Below are 13,072 nucleotides of genomic sequence, written 5' to 3'. Positions count from 1 at the left end.
GGGGAGAGACCATTCAAACGCTCAATGTTCGAGAAGGGATTCAGTGATGCATCCTGCCTCCTGAGACCTCAGTAAGACCACACAGGGGAGAGGCCATTCAGATGCTCAGTGTGTGAGAAGGGATTCAGTGATTCATCCTGCCCCCGAGACCCCAGCGAGGCCACACAGCGGAGAGGCCATTCAAACGCTCAATGTGCGAGAAGGGATTCAGTGATTCATTCGGCCTGCTGAGACCACAGCGAGACCACACTAGGTAGGAGCTGTTTACCTCTCTGTGCGACAAGGGATTTGCTGCATCTTCAACAGGACTGAGAGACCAGTAAGTGCACACAGGGAAGTGGTCATCCCCCTGCTCCGTGTGGGGTAGAGTTCACACATCACTGCAGGACTCTGATTCTGCAGTTACTGTTCATCAGAGTCAGGACTGGACCTTGTACACTTTGACACTGTTGGAGTATTGATGTGTAGCTCTTAATCACATTAACTGGGCTGGAGTTGACTGAATTTATATTGCCACTTTCTGAACCACGGGATGTCTCTCTGGGCATAAGTCTCCACAAACAGCAATGTGACAATGAGCAGGTATCATCTGTTTTGATTTAAATTGTGACTGTAGCACTGCTGCTTCACAGCACCAGGTACAAGGTTGGAGTCCAGCCTTGGTCAACGGCCTGTATGGAGTACACATATTCTCCACAGGATAGCGTGGGTCCCCTCCAGGTGCTCTGGTCTCCTCCCACAGTCCAAAGATGTGAATTTCAGGTGGATCAGTTGTGCTCAATTGTCCACAAGATCCAGCAATGTGCAGACTCGGTGGATCAACCATGGGAAATTCAGTGTTACAGGGATGGAGTGCTCTGGGCATGATGTTCTTCAGATGGTCGGTTGGGTTTGACGGACCAATGCTCTCCTTTCACACTGTTGGGATTCTATTCTATGATTGAGGATAAAGGCGACACGGCAGGGTGTCCCTGGAGAAGGAGCAGGTGGTGTGTATGAATGCTCTCGATGCCTTTAGATAGAGGTGGGCACCGCAGGGGATACAGTCCTTTATGTCCACCGCTGCCCCATCCCCACAACTCTACTATGATACAGTCCCTTCCCATTCTGTCACTTGTAATGGTTTACATGGCCCGTAATGGGCTTTGTTTGGAAATATTCAATTGGTTTACAAATGGTTTACGGTGATTATATATTAACAAAAACCAAAACGGTGTAATGATGATGTTGATGGTGGGAAGGTTGCTCCGCCGTATGTGATAACACTTCTGTGTAGAAGAAAAAAGAACGCTTCACAGCACACAGAAAGCGAAGTGAAAAGCAGTTAAAGCAAACCAAAGGTTCAGAAAGGGAGGGAATGTTTCCCTGGAGTGTGAGTAACTGGGTAGTGGTGGTGTACGGGAGTAGACACGATTTTGATCTAAAGGGCATTTAAAAATTTAAAACTTTTATATTTAGATATTCCGTGTCTTTTCTTTTAGATTTATTTATTGTGTAAAAAACGTTTACATTTAAAGCAAATCAAAGTCACAAACCTTGTGTGAAAGACCTAAATGTTAAATAAAATCCATCAAACCATCCCTCACTGAAAACTGATGTGGAAGTGCAATCGCCTGGAGAATCCCTGCCTTGTCTACTTCTTCCTACCCGGGCTCCATGGTTATGTACATACCTGGGAGATAGCAGCAGGAGAAGGCCTTTCGATCCTGCTCCACCATGCAATGGGAAGCAGCTGACCATCCAGCTCAGTCTCCTGTTCCTGCTGTGTTCCAATCTCCTTTGATGGTTTTATCTCAAAGAACTATATCTAAGTCCTCCTTTGGCTTCACTGCCTTTTGTTCCCGTGACGTTGCTGTGTTACAGTGTGCGTGTAGGCAGGGGTAATGTGATGGTGCTCTTCCTGGAGGATGCACTCAGGTCCCTCATCATTCTGCAGTAACATCAATTGGGTTTCAGCAACTAGAGATAGAAACCATTTCCAGGATATGGGCATCACTGGCTCAGCCAGCATTTATTCCCCATTTCTCGTTCCCTTGAGAACACGGTAGTGAGCTGCTGTCTTGTACCATTCACAGTCCATTTGGTGCAGAGTGACCAACAATTCTGGGAGGGAGAGTGTTGCAGGATTTTGGCCGAGTGATTCTCTATCTTTGGTTCTTCAAATGCTGGTTAACTTTATCACGATCGGCACATGATGTTGAGATTTCAGTCTGCAAATCTTCACCATCTAGCACCCTGTACAAAGGAATATGTGCAGATCAGAAATTCAGAGCAGACAATTCTCGTTTCTCTGGAATATTTTTTCCCCTTTCTTCCCCCAAAGCTGTAACACTCCAGCCCACTTCCTCTCTCCCACCATTCTGACTCTACTCTTTCAAACATACTGGAGCCTTAGTGCACCACCACTTCCCAGACAATGCTGAAAAGAGAGAAAGAAAGAACATAATAAGAATGGGCCATAAAAAGTGAATTTTACCAATCACAGTCTCGATTAGATTACCTTTCCCTTCCGATGTCTCCAGGATGGAAATGAAGGAAATGGGAGAAATTCAATAACATATGACATCGCAATTCATTGGAACGATTTTCTCATTGGCCAGAAAACCAAATAACGACGAGTCGAGTCACCGCAGGACTTTGTTTCACAACAGCGATGAAATAACAGTCTCCATTCGGTTCCAGTACAAGCTCAACTTGACTGGAACATAAAGCAGCAGTAGAGATGCTTGCGGTTTTCCGTGCGGGAGGCGAGCGCTACCATGACAGCACAGACACCTTGAGACAATCTGCACTCTCCCACACCACAGTTAAATCTCCAGGAATCGTACCCAATTTGTTAAAACCTCAACTTGCCTGGAACGTAAAGCAGCTTGAGCCCGCGATTTACTGTGTGGGAGGCGAACACGATCATGGCAAGATGGACACTGACCCCCGTCTCCCCAAAGCAAACTCCCGGTTCTGCTCTTTATTTGAACACGCCGCAGCCACAGAAATTGCAGTGGGGGGACTCGAGCCTAAGCTTCTTTAGTAATTGAGTTCTGAAGCAGGCGCCTCCGGCTCCTTGGCTCCCCTTCATCGGGCTGATTCGGTTCGAATAGTGAAATTTCCTGTGCCTGATCCGCAGGACAACCTGCAGGATTTTCAGACAGCGCCATCCTCCCTGTGACATGTACGTGCTGGATAACATTCTGTTGTGTCATGTGTCCCGCCTTTGCCAATATCACCGTTGTTTAACTCCCTACATCCTGTTGGTCGAACTGTGATTCCAGTCAGATTCACAAATGTGTAACAAAACACCTTAGCTGTGCTGGCTCTCTACAGAGATAAATGTGCTTCTCTTTTCGTATCATTCTCTTGCCTTCTCCCTGTCACTCTACATATTTTTACTTCCAACATGAAAATTGAATTAGTTTTCAATAACTCGTTTGAAACTGCGTCTTTGTCAATGTCAGACCCTAACCACGCCCTATGTGAAAACATTTCTCCTCAGGTACATTTTTCTTCTTTTACTAATGTCTTCAAAACTCTTCCGAATCGTTCTCGATCCTTTCAGGCGTAGGGAGCATTCCCCCTTCCTTATTCCCTCTGTCTAACCCACTCATGTCTTGGAAAGGTTTAACAAGGCCAGCTTTTGGCCTTCTGCTCTCCAAGGAGACCTGTCCCAACTTTCCAAATGACCTTTATTTTTGACATTCCTCATATACCACACCATTCTCATCAACCTGTGCAGCGCTGTTTTCAATCATTTCACGTCCCCACTTCCTAAAGTTTCACACTCAGAACTGTGCTAATATCCAGATGGTGGATTTACTCAGAGTGGGATTCTGTGGGTGAACATCCTCTAACGCTTGTTTGTCTTTCGCCACATGTGGTACTGTGCCATGCCCACTACAATGACACTTCTGACCCCAAAACTCAAAGGTATTTCAAGGGTGCAACTTAGTGATTTACATCTTTTTATCAAACAGTTGATAGGACGACCAGGCAAAAGTGAAATCAAACAACCAAGGCTCGATGGCGTCTTGAATTAAGACATTCTCCCCGCTAGTATTAACACAAGCTGCTACGCGAAGATCATGCACTAGACACTCTTACATTGCCAACACCAAACCAGCTGAGATTCGGTCAGGTCCAACTACATCCCAATTTGTTCTCAGATTTCTGAGCGTCAAAGTGTTTTAAGAATATCGCCTTGTCATTTTGTCTCCTTGTTCACAGAACAGTACTGCTTATCCCTTCTGCTTGGACAAAGTTGCCTCCATCGGTAGAATATTCAGATAGTTCCGTCCTCCGGCAAGCAGTGTGAGGAGAGGCAAGTGTGGTTACACTCTAAAGCTCGCTCTCATCGGCACAGCCAATTCCATCAAGTGCTGGGAATCAGCAAGTTTGATTGGGAGCTTCCTGCAAATATCATTTATCTGAGCCAACGATAAAGATGTTGAGCTGGTGGGTAAGACACAAATGTACTCCGGACTCTCTACCCTCAGGTAAAGTCATGTGAGGCCATTTTTGTGCAGCTTGTTTGCTGTTCAAAATCCATCTTCACACAGCAATCCTGCAGAAAGGTTTTTGTAACAGTAACATCGGCTTCTTTGCTGCAATCGGGCAGCAGTGAACATCTGAGCCCAACATTCCTAGATAAAGACAATCCGAGTGAAAGTCTCACTCACTGAGAGCCATCCCTCCGTCCCTGAGCTGCGGGGCTGCAGACAGTTTAACGCAGAAGATAGCGTTAACAAGGAGACTTTGTTTCACCATCAGCCGCTCTGTCCCAGAGACAGGAAGAGGGACAGCATCAATGCGTGGCGTCACTCATGCGCCGATAGAAGCTGTTCTGCCCATCGAACCCAAAGCGACTCTCTGACGCTTGTATATCCCTGTAGTTATTCATAGTTGGTGATGTATGTCCTAATAATGCTGAGCTGTGCCTGTATCGCAATTCTGTCTCCAACAAATTGATCCAATTGTAATTCACAGCTTTTCATTTCACAAGAAGAACACTGCTGCGTGCAACGGCGTGGGGAATAACTGCAGGGCGTCAAGCGCATCGAGCACTCTACAACTGATATGTCTCACCTTCATCAGTTTATTCCCAGCTCTGGCAAGAGATTTTGCGAATCAGATCAGAGCACACCGACAGAGAACAGGTAAAGAGCTTCCAGAACTTCACAAGTGTGTTTCCTCATTTGTGTAAATTTCCCGTTTGTATCGGTATGAAATATTCATTTCAGATACATTTAATGAAAGGAAGCAGAAATGAAACAGCACGCAATGCGTAGAATGGAGATCTATTATAGAGAAACACTGGAGGGGGCAGAACACACACTGAAACATGGAATTGTCAACGAGTAGAGGGTGTTTTCAATCCATTAATTTCATGGTTATGAGCCCAATACGCCCCACTGGGCCGCTCTGTTAGCGCTGACCACAGCAGTCTCACACAATCTTCAGCTTTTCGTCTGGCTTGTGGCTTGTACCTCTGAGGATGATTTCAAAATGTCTTCACTATTATTGTGTGACACACTGTGGTGCAGATGTGTTCCGACTGTGTCAATATAACCTGTGACTAACTTGCCATATTCTGTTGGTTTAACTGTGATTTCACTCAGAATCACAAAATATGTCACAGTGCAAAGTGAGGTTATGCAGCCCCCAAACAATAAGAAAATGTCTATGTCGGTCGATTGATTGACTTTATTTGATTGATTGATTGTCACATGAACCTTAGTACAGTGAAAACTTTTGTCTGCGATTGGTAAAGGCAGATCACACTAGTCAAGGACATGTAGATCACAGCATAAGTAAAACAAGATTTTGGACAGATTAAGGCTTTCAGGTTACTCCGCACAGGACGTGCACACGGCAAAATCCACATTAACAGGATCAGCATAATTTGACGTTAGAGAATCCATTTCTCAGTCTTGTAACGACCTCCAAGCTTCGGTACCTTGTTCTGAACTCGAGCTCATCAAAATTATACATTCTGAGTCCAAAATACAACCAAATGCAAAACTCCAGTGCTCAAGTGTGACTTCTTGGATGTACATCACCCACCCGAGGCGATATCGCACCCAAGACCAACAAGCCAAAACCGAAACAGAAGCATGATCCATAAATCATGTGAGTTTCCTTGCTTAAAAAATAGGGTTTTTCTGTTGTTTCGGAGGGAAGGCCGCACTGAGTTTTAATAACAGCTCCTTGTCATTCTGACTTCCGGTTCCCCGGAGGCTGTGCGAGCCACTTCTTTTGCGAGTGGGCTCCCATCATTGGCAGCTGGACGAACTCACCTTCAATTGGCAATTATTGTTATTGTAGATAAATATGAACGCGCTTCTCAGCCCACTATCAAACACGGGGTTGTGGAGCGCGGGAGGGGGTTAGAGGTAGTGGGACTTATGGAAATTCTGGAAAGCTGTATAAAAGAGAGATTGCGCATGCACAGGACTTAATATTCTTTAGGGAACCTTGTGCAAATAACGCCATCTGAGACAGATAGAAATGTGAAGAACTGCAGGGAAAGAGATAATCTCTCCCAGTCATCTGTGTCTGTGTCCTTCTCGAAGTCACAGCGAGGGCTCGGCTGTCTGAATCAGCATGGGATGTTACTGCAGTGAGTCCTGTCGCTCAGGCACGTTGCACCTAATGTGTATAAGTTTTATCACGTTACCACCAGCTCAGAGAACAGATTTCACAGCTCACATCATCCCGGAGTGACAGGGAACAGAAGAAAGCGATTCAGACCATCATCTTACCACCTGCTGGGGAGAAAAGGGATGTGGGAGAGCAAACAGTCACGACCAGTGCATGTTCCCAGCATTTACAGTCTTGGTCTGTGTGATAACAAAAGCAGGAACCAGGAACTGTTTATCTTGCTTCTTAAAACAGGCGTGAACATTTGCAGAGCATAGATACATGCTGTTAGTGAAATGATGAAAAGCAGACTACGGTCCACAGAGTATGGTCTGACCTCTGGGTTACGGGGTCAGCACGCTCCAACTGTGACCCTCTGCTCACCGGGTTTGAGCACAAACAAAGAAATGACTTAGTGACAAAATCTGTTGAAACGGATTGTGTGAGGATTTGAAAGCGATGGAATGAAAAGCCCCTTGAGAGCGGGATGTAACATTGTCTGTGTAAGGATCATTTTCCAGACTCGAGGAGAGTGCGCAGTGCTGTTTTCATGGGTCAATATCAGGATAGATAGATAGAATCAGCGTCAAATGTTATTGGAGGGAGATTCAGTATCTCACTCTGGATTAACGTCGCTTAGACACACTGCACCTTTTGTACAATGGTGCAAAAGCACGGACCTTTTGTGGAGAGGGGACAACTTCAAAATCGTTACTGAGGCAAAATGTACAAATGAGCGAAACAACAAAGCCACCACAGAATCTGGTGTTACGTGACGGGGTAAACCCCCTCTGCTAATGTAAACCAACAAAACAGAAAGGATTCACCCCGTGCTGTATTCTGTTAAAACTCCAGAGGCAAAGAACCAACCCAAAAATCACTACTTAAAGTTAAAAATAACAACTTTACTGCTTTTTATTAACAGAGAATAATCAACCTACAACTCTTTTCTCTAAACCTTCTGCTCGACAATACCTTCCCTCACTCCGACCTCAATAACTTTTACAAAAAAGTTTAAATTTAAAAACCAGCTAGTTGTCGAATCTTCTCTTTGTATCTTCCTCTGTAGACTTTTTTCTTCAGATCGGTGTTGATGCTTTTTTTCTATGCAATCTATATCTCAGGTAGGCACTTCTTGGAGATTTTACTAGCATCCTACATCTGTTGGTCTTTTAGCTGCTCTCTTTGCTGTTCTTTGCAGCTCTGGTAACTGTTCAAAATGTCCGATATTTGGCCCACAAAACGTCGGATCGTTTCATTAGTTTTAACATTGTAAAAATACCAAATTTCAACTTGATTGGGACATAATTTAAACTGATTGGCCGAATTCAAATTTGATTTTTGTATCCATGTAACACAGTTCTTAGTTGTTTTGACCAAATGGTATGTTGTTGCCTTGTTCTGGACTCCTTGTGCTCGCCAGACATTTCAGCACCATTTAAAGCACGTTACACCCACAACTTCATAACACCGGCATTTGCCAAGACAGTCCAGTTCTCTCAACATCGCTCTCTATCAATCTCATGTGCCTGAGATTTGAACAATCTCTGGTCTATGTTAATCAAAACTGCCCTATTCTCATAACCTCAGATTTAAGACGCCTGCTTACTTATGTCTAACAATATTAATTTATTTCGAACTGTGTTACTTCAGCACACGTTGAGAAGAAATAAAAATGAGAACAACAGTCACCTATGTGACTGCGATTTGACCCAATGTTGCTGCAGCCAACAGATTCAGCTCTAAGTGAAATAGCCTTCATCTTTCCTGTAGCAGTAATGAGATTGCATAGCATAGTGGTAAGTTTTCATGAGTTGAATTAGACCCAGCATCATTTCTCAGGGCGAGATTTACTGACGAAATACACGCGGGTTGGGGGGTTCAATTTGGTTCGGAAGGATATGGTCAGAGTTCACTTGATACAAAATCGTTAGAGACGATGGAAATTAGATTTACTGGGAGGTATAGCCACGATAAAAGAAAAGAAGGGATTTAATAAGATGGTGGAATAGATGAAGATTCACGCGACATAAATCAGGAATGACTGAGTTGTGTCCTAATGGAAATCTTCCAGCGGATATGAGGTTGGTAAGGGTAAATAAGAGGGAAATTACCTCGTTCAGGTGAGTGTATAACGAGAGGTTAGAGCTTCAAAATCAGCGAGGAAAGACAACGAAGTTTGCAGCAGGTCCTTTTTATTCTGAGATTTTGAAATCGCAGATTACTTTTCAGACAGAAAAAAAAAATTAGAAGATGATTCCAGCATTTCAAAGGCCAGTTGCAGACACACAAAGAGGGAATTTAATAGAGGCAAGGATTCTGGGCTGCCTGGATGGGGAGGCAAAAGTGACACGCTCACAAATTGTTTAGCGTTCATCGGAAAGAAATTGCATCATACCTGCAACTGGACATGTTAAGTGTAAGAAGAGCTGGTGGTGTTGAAAGGTGTCGCAGCTGATTCGACGTGAACTACTACAAATTGTTAATGTACTGAGCTGTTTGTTTTAGTTTTGCATTAAATGGAAGCCGGTTACCTCAGTCCACTGGCTAAATGGTTTATGGTGTAGAGTGGGACTAAGAACGTGGGATTAATTGTCGCACTGTCTCAGGTTGCCATAATGATCATCATCTCCTCCACTCACGTGATCTGTAATGCAATGGTAACTCTAGTGATTAGAAATGGACCTGTCAATGTCAAGCATCATTATCTTTACCATCTGTTGCCTTGAACATTTGTTCACAATGACCAGCAACGGGACTGAGACCTTTTCATACTCACTGATCTCCGTCCGAAAAATCCAGCGACAAGAATTATCCTTACTCCTGTTGGAACCCTCTGTTCTGCACAGCAGCAAAACTATTTGTCATGACTTTACCAGATTCGCTGACAACATTCAGTCTACCCTAAGAGATAAATCGAATTCCTTTCGAACGGTTTAATGAGCTATGTGAGTTTGCAGCAAACAGGATGATATGAAACGAGTTTAACAGCCTTTTCAAGAATGTAATTCATTGCAGTGTCAGAGATTTGAAAAACGTCATCAAGCTAAAATATCATATCTGTTTCTTAATCCACTGATGGATAGTGACATGGGGGATATGTGCAGTTTTACCGTTAATAATTGATACCTTTCCCAAAGACAGGACAATCCCACAAATCAGAAACAGGAGTTTTAGAATCGATGCTGCTTTATTCGACATTAGTCTTCAACTACGCTTCAGTCTGATGCTCCAATAATTCCTGATTAACGTCAGTAAAACCAGCGTTAGATAAGGATTGAAATTACAACTGCGGCATTTTAACACACTGTTCAGTGCCAAGAGCTGATCAGTTGTTCCACTGGAGCCGCCAGCAGCAAGCCTATAAAGTGCCCTACTCGTACCTCTGGGACCTTTGACCCGCATGTTCTACTTTTGCTGTGGTTCTGAAATTAAAGCTAAGGCAGAGGAGGAGGAACTGATATGGACCTGTGACTATTCGAGCATCAGGTTCAGGAAATGGGACACAGGAAAATGTTGAGCAAAATAGACTTGAGTGAAAATTGGGTTTCCGTGGGTCGCAGCGTTGTTTATAGAGAATGTTATATTATCGGTGTCACAGAGCTTCTCATTCGGTCTGCTTCAATTTAGCACAGAATTCGATTCAACCACACTTCATTAACTTCCTTCTGCAAGTTCCTACTGACAGCATTAAAGATACTGCACTCATCATCAATCTTCACCAGGGCTACATCCAAGGACAAGTTGCACGGTTTTCCTGAATACTGAAATTGTAAGGTGTTAAGAATCCAGAGTGAGATACTGAATTTCCCAAATTCAGGATTATTACCGGGGCCAGAACTCTAGCCAGGCAAAGGGGAAATCTGTCCCTGAATCCCCAATATCCACACTGCCGTTGCTCCATGTGTCCAGTTGGAAACCTGTGTGAAGGAGCATGTAGTCTGACAGAGCGCCTGGGAAAATCATCCACTGTCTGATCTAAAGCTACAACAGGAGCTGTGTATTCCAGCTGTAAGAGCAGTGGGAAAAAAGGGGAGGTCCATGGTATTCCGTAGTGTAGATTCACAGGGTCCTCATCATATTATTGTTTAAAACCCTCTGTCATAAACAGCACAGACAGAGAGGAATAGGAGGGGGGCATTTCATTTGCCAGCGCTACTCCACCATTTGATGTCACCATGACTGACCAAACACATCAATGTCTTTTCCCAGAACATTCACATCAATATATCGCCCAAAGGGAAAAAGGCACAGAATAAGCTGAAAAACTCTGTAACTGTGGGAGGGGGATGTGTTTATAGACAGTGGGCTTCTGCAATGGGTTTTGCGAATGAGAAGTCGATTCTGGGGTGTTCATGTTTCAAGTGATATGATTCCCTTTAAACTCACCACCCAGAAAGTGAGGAATCTTCTCTGTTCAGTAGCAGGGAGAAGAACTCCAGACGACAGGAACTGATGGTGAATCAGGATTCATTCAGCAGAAATCTGAACTAAACTCCGATTCTGTTGTAACTCAAACCCACAAACTTTGAATCGCAATCTTAACAATTCAGTAGAAGTCCAACACCTCTTTCAATGTGCCACAGAGCTGTTCTAGCCTCCATTTTACCGCACCAAAAGTTACGGTGCTCAAGTCTTTCATCAAGCATTTCTTTATTCTCGCCCCAGTTTACAGTACTTGGTCCTTTTCCGTGTCTGGTCTAGCCCCTCAAGTGATCGGCTCAGTACTCCTGAAACATTTTAATGACCCTTCGCTTCACCACACCTTCAAATAGTGAGTTCCAGACAAACGACACTCTCAGAATGCAAACATTCTTCCAAAATCTTTTCTGAACATCCTCTCTCTAGCGTTTCACCTTTATCCCTGGTTATTGACCCTTCCCATAGAAGTTTATTCATGTATCACATATCTATCCCCTTTCTGTGCACGTTAAACAATTCCTCTCAGCTCTCTTCGCTCTCAGATAAAGATCTCCAGTCGAGCTCATCTATCTTTGCAGTGGCGAGAATGTCGTGCTTTAAAAGCACAACAGGTCAGGCAGCATCAGAGGAGCAGGAGAATCGATGTATCGGGCATATGCCCTTCATCAGGAATGATAATTTTGAGTCGGTGTTGAGGGAGAGGAATGGGGTTGTTGGTCAGGATGGTGAAAGCGATAGGTGGATGAGGGTGAGGGAGAAGGTGGTAGTTCCGGGGGGGAATTGATGGCCGGGTCCAGAGACCGATGCCTAGTTGGGGGCTTTGGACTGGAATAATGGGGGGACGAGGTGAAATGATGAAGCTGGTGAAATACACATTTATCCCGTGTGGTTGCAAGGTCCTAAGGTGGAATATGAGACGTTCTTCCTCCAGGCATCGGCTGGTAATTGATTGGTGGTGGCTTGTGCCCGAAGCTGCGATTCTCTTCTCTTCAGATGCTGTTTGACGTGCTGTGCTTTTCCAACACGACACTCTGGACTCTGAGCTCCAGCACCTGCAGCCCTCACTTTCGCTTATCTTCGCAGGGGGAATAGTCGAGCTCGTGCACCACCTTGATAAATCTCCTCTGACCACCCTCCCGTGCAAACACACGTTTCCTGTGGCTGGTGATCAGAACAGAACAAAAATATCCAAAGAAAAGCAGAAATATCTGAACAAAATCAGCAGGTCTAGTGGATCTGAGGAGAGATTTTCGAGCCAAACGATCCGCCTTTGGAACGAATGGTATGTGTATGTGGGGCAGGAGGGTGAAAGAAGGTGCACAGGGTCTAAAATGATTGAACTTGATGTTGGATATGAAGATCGCATGGTCTCTCAGTAGGAAATGACGTGCCGCTCTTCAAACTTGCGCTTTGCCATGCGGGAGCTCTGCAGCAGACCAAACTGAAATGGAGGCATGGGAACACAGTGGGATGTTGCAGTGACAGGGACCTTGAAGCTTTCCTTGCTTGCAGATAGAACGTATATTGTACTCACGTTTGTCACCCGCTCTGTTTTTCTCTCCCCAGTCTAGACGATATCACATTGTGAGCCGGAAATGCAGTTTGCTAAATTGAGTGATGGGCAGATAAATCACTGGAACCTTACACAGTGAGGAGAGACATCGTAATCGAGCAGCATTACACCTCCTGGGATTTCGTGGAATGGTGTCATATGGGAAAGTGCTGGAGGGTCAAGGAGGATTGGACGAGGTGTACAGAGAGAAATTGTCCTGCACAGTGCCGGTATTCAGCTGTATGGGTTAGTGAAGAAATGGCAGTAGAATGCATATCATCCTGAGCTTCCTGTTATAAGAAAACACCTCACAAAGGAGCAAAACTGCCAAATGATTTTCATTCCAATTCTGACACTGGGGACAGCTTTCAGAAGTCACATGTTTGCACTGTCAGTCTGTCTCCCCGGGAGCATTAGTACTCACCAACGTTGATTAAGACAGCACAGTTCTTCCTGTGACATATCCCT

This window comes from Chiloscyllium plagiosum, unplaced genomic scaffold, assembly GCF_037043375.1.
Source record: "Chiloscyllium plagiosum isolate Xiang-an unplaced genomic scaffold, Cpla_swu_hap1 HiC_scaffold_46, whole genome shotgun sequence".
Classification (NCBI taxonomy): Eukaryota; Metazoa; Chordata; class Chondrichthyes; order Orectolobiformes; family Hemiscylliidae; genus Chiloscyllium; species Chiloscyllium plagiosum.
This window is presented reverse-complemented; position numbering follows the sequence as displayed.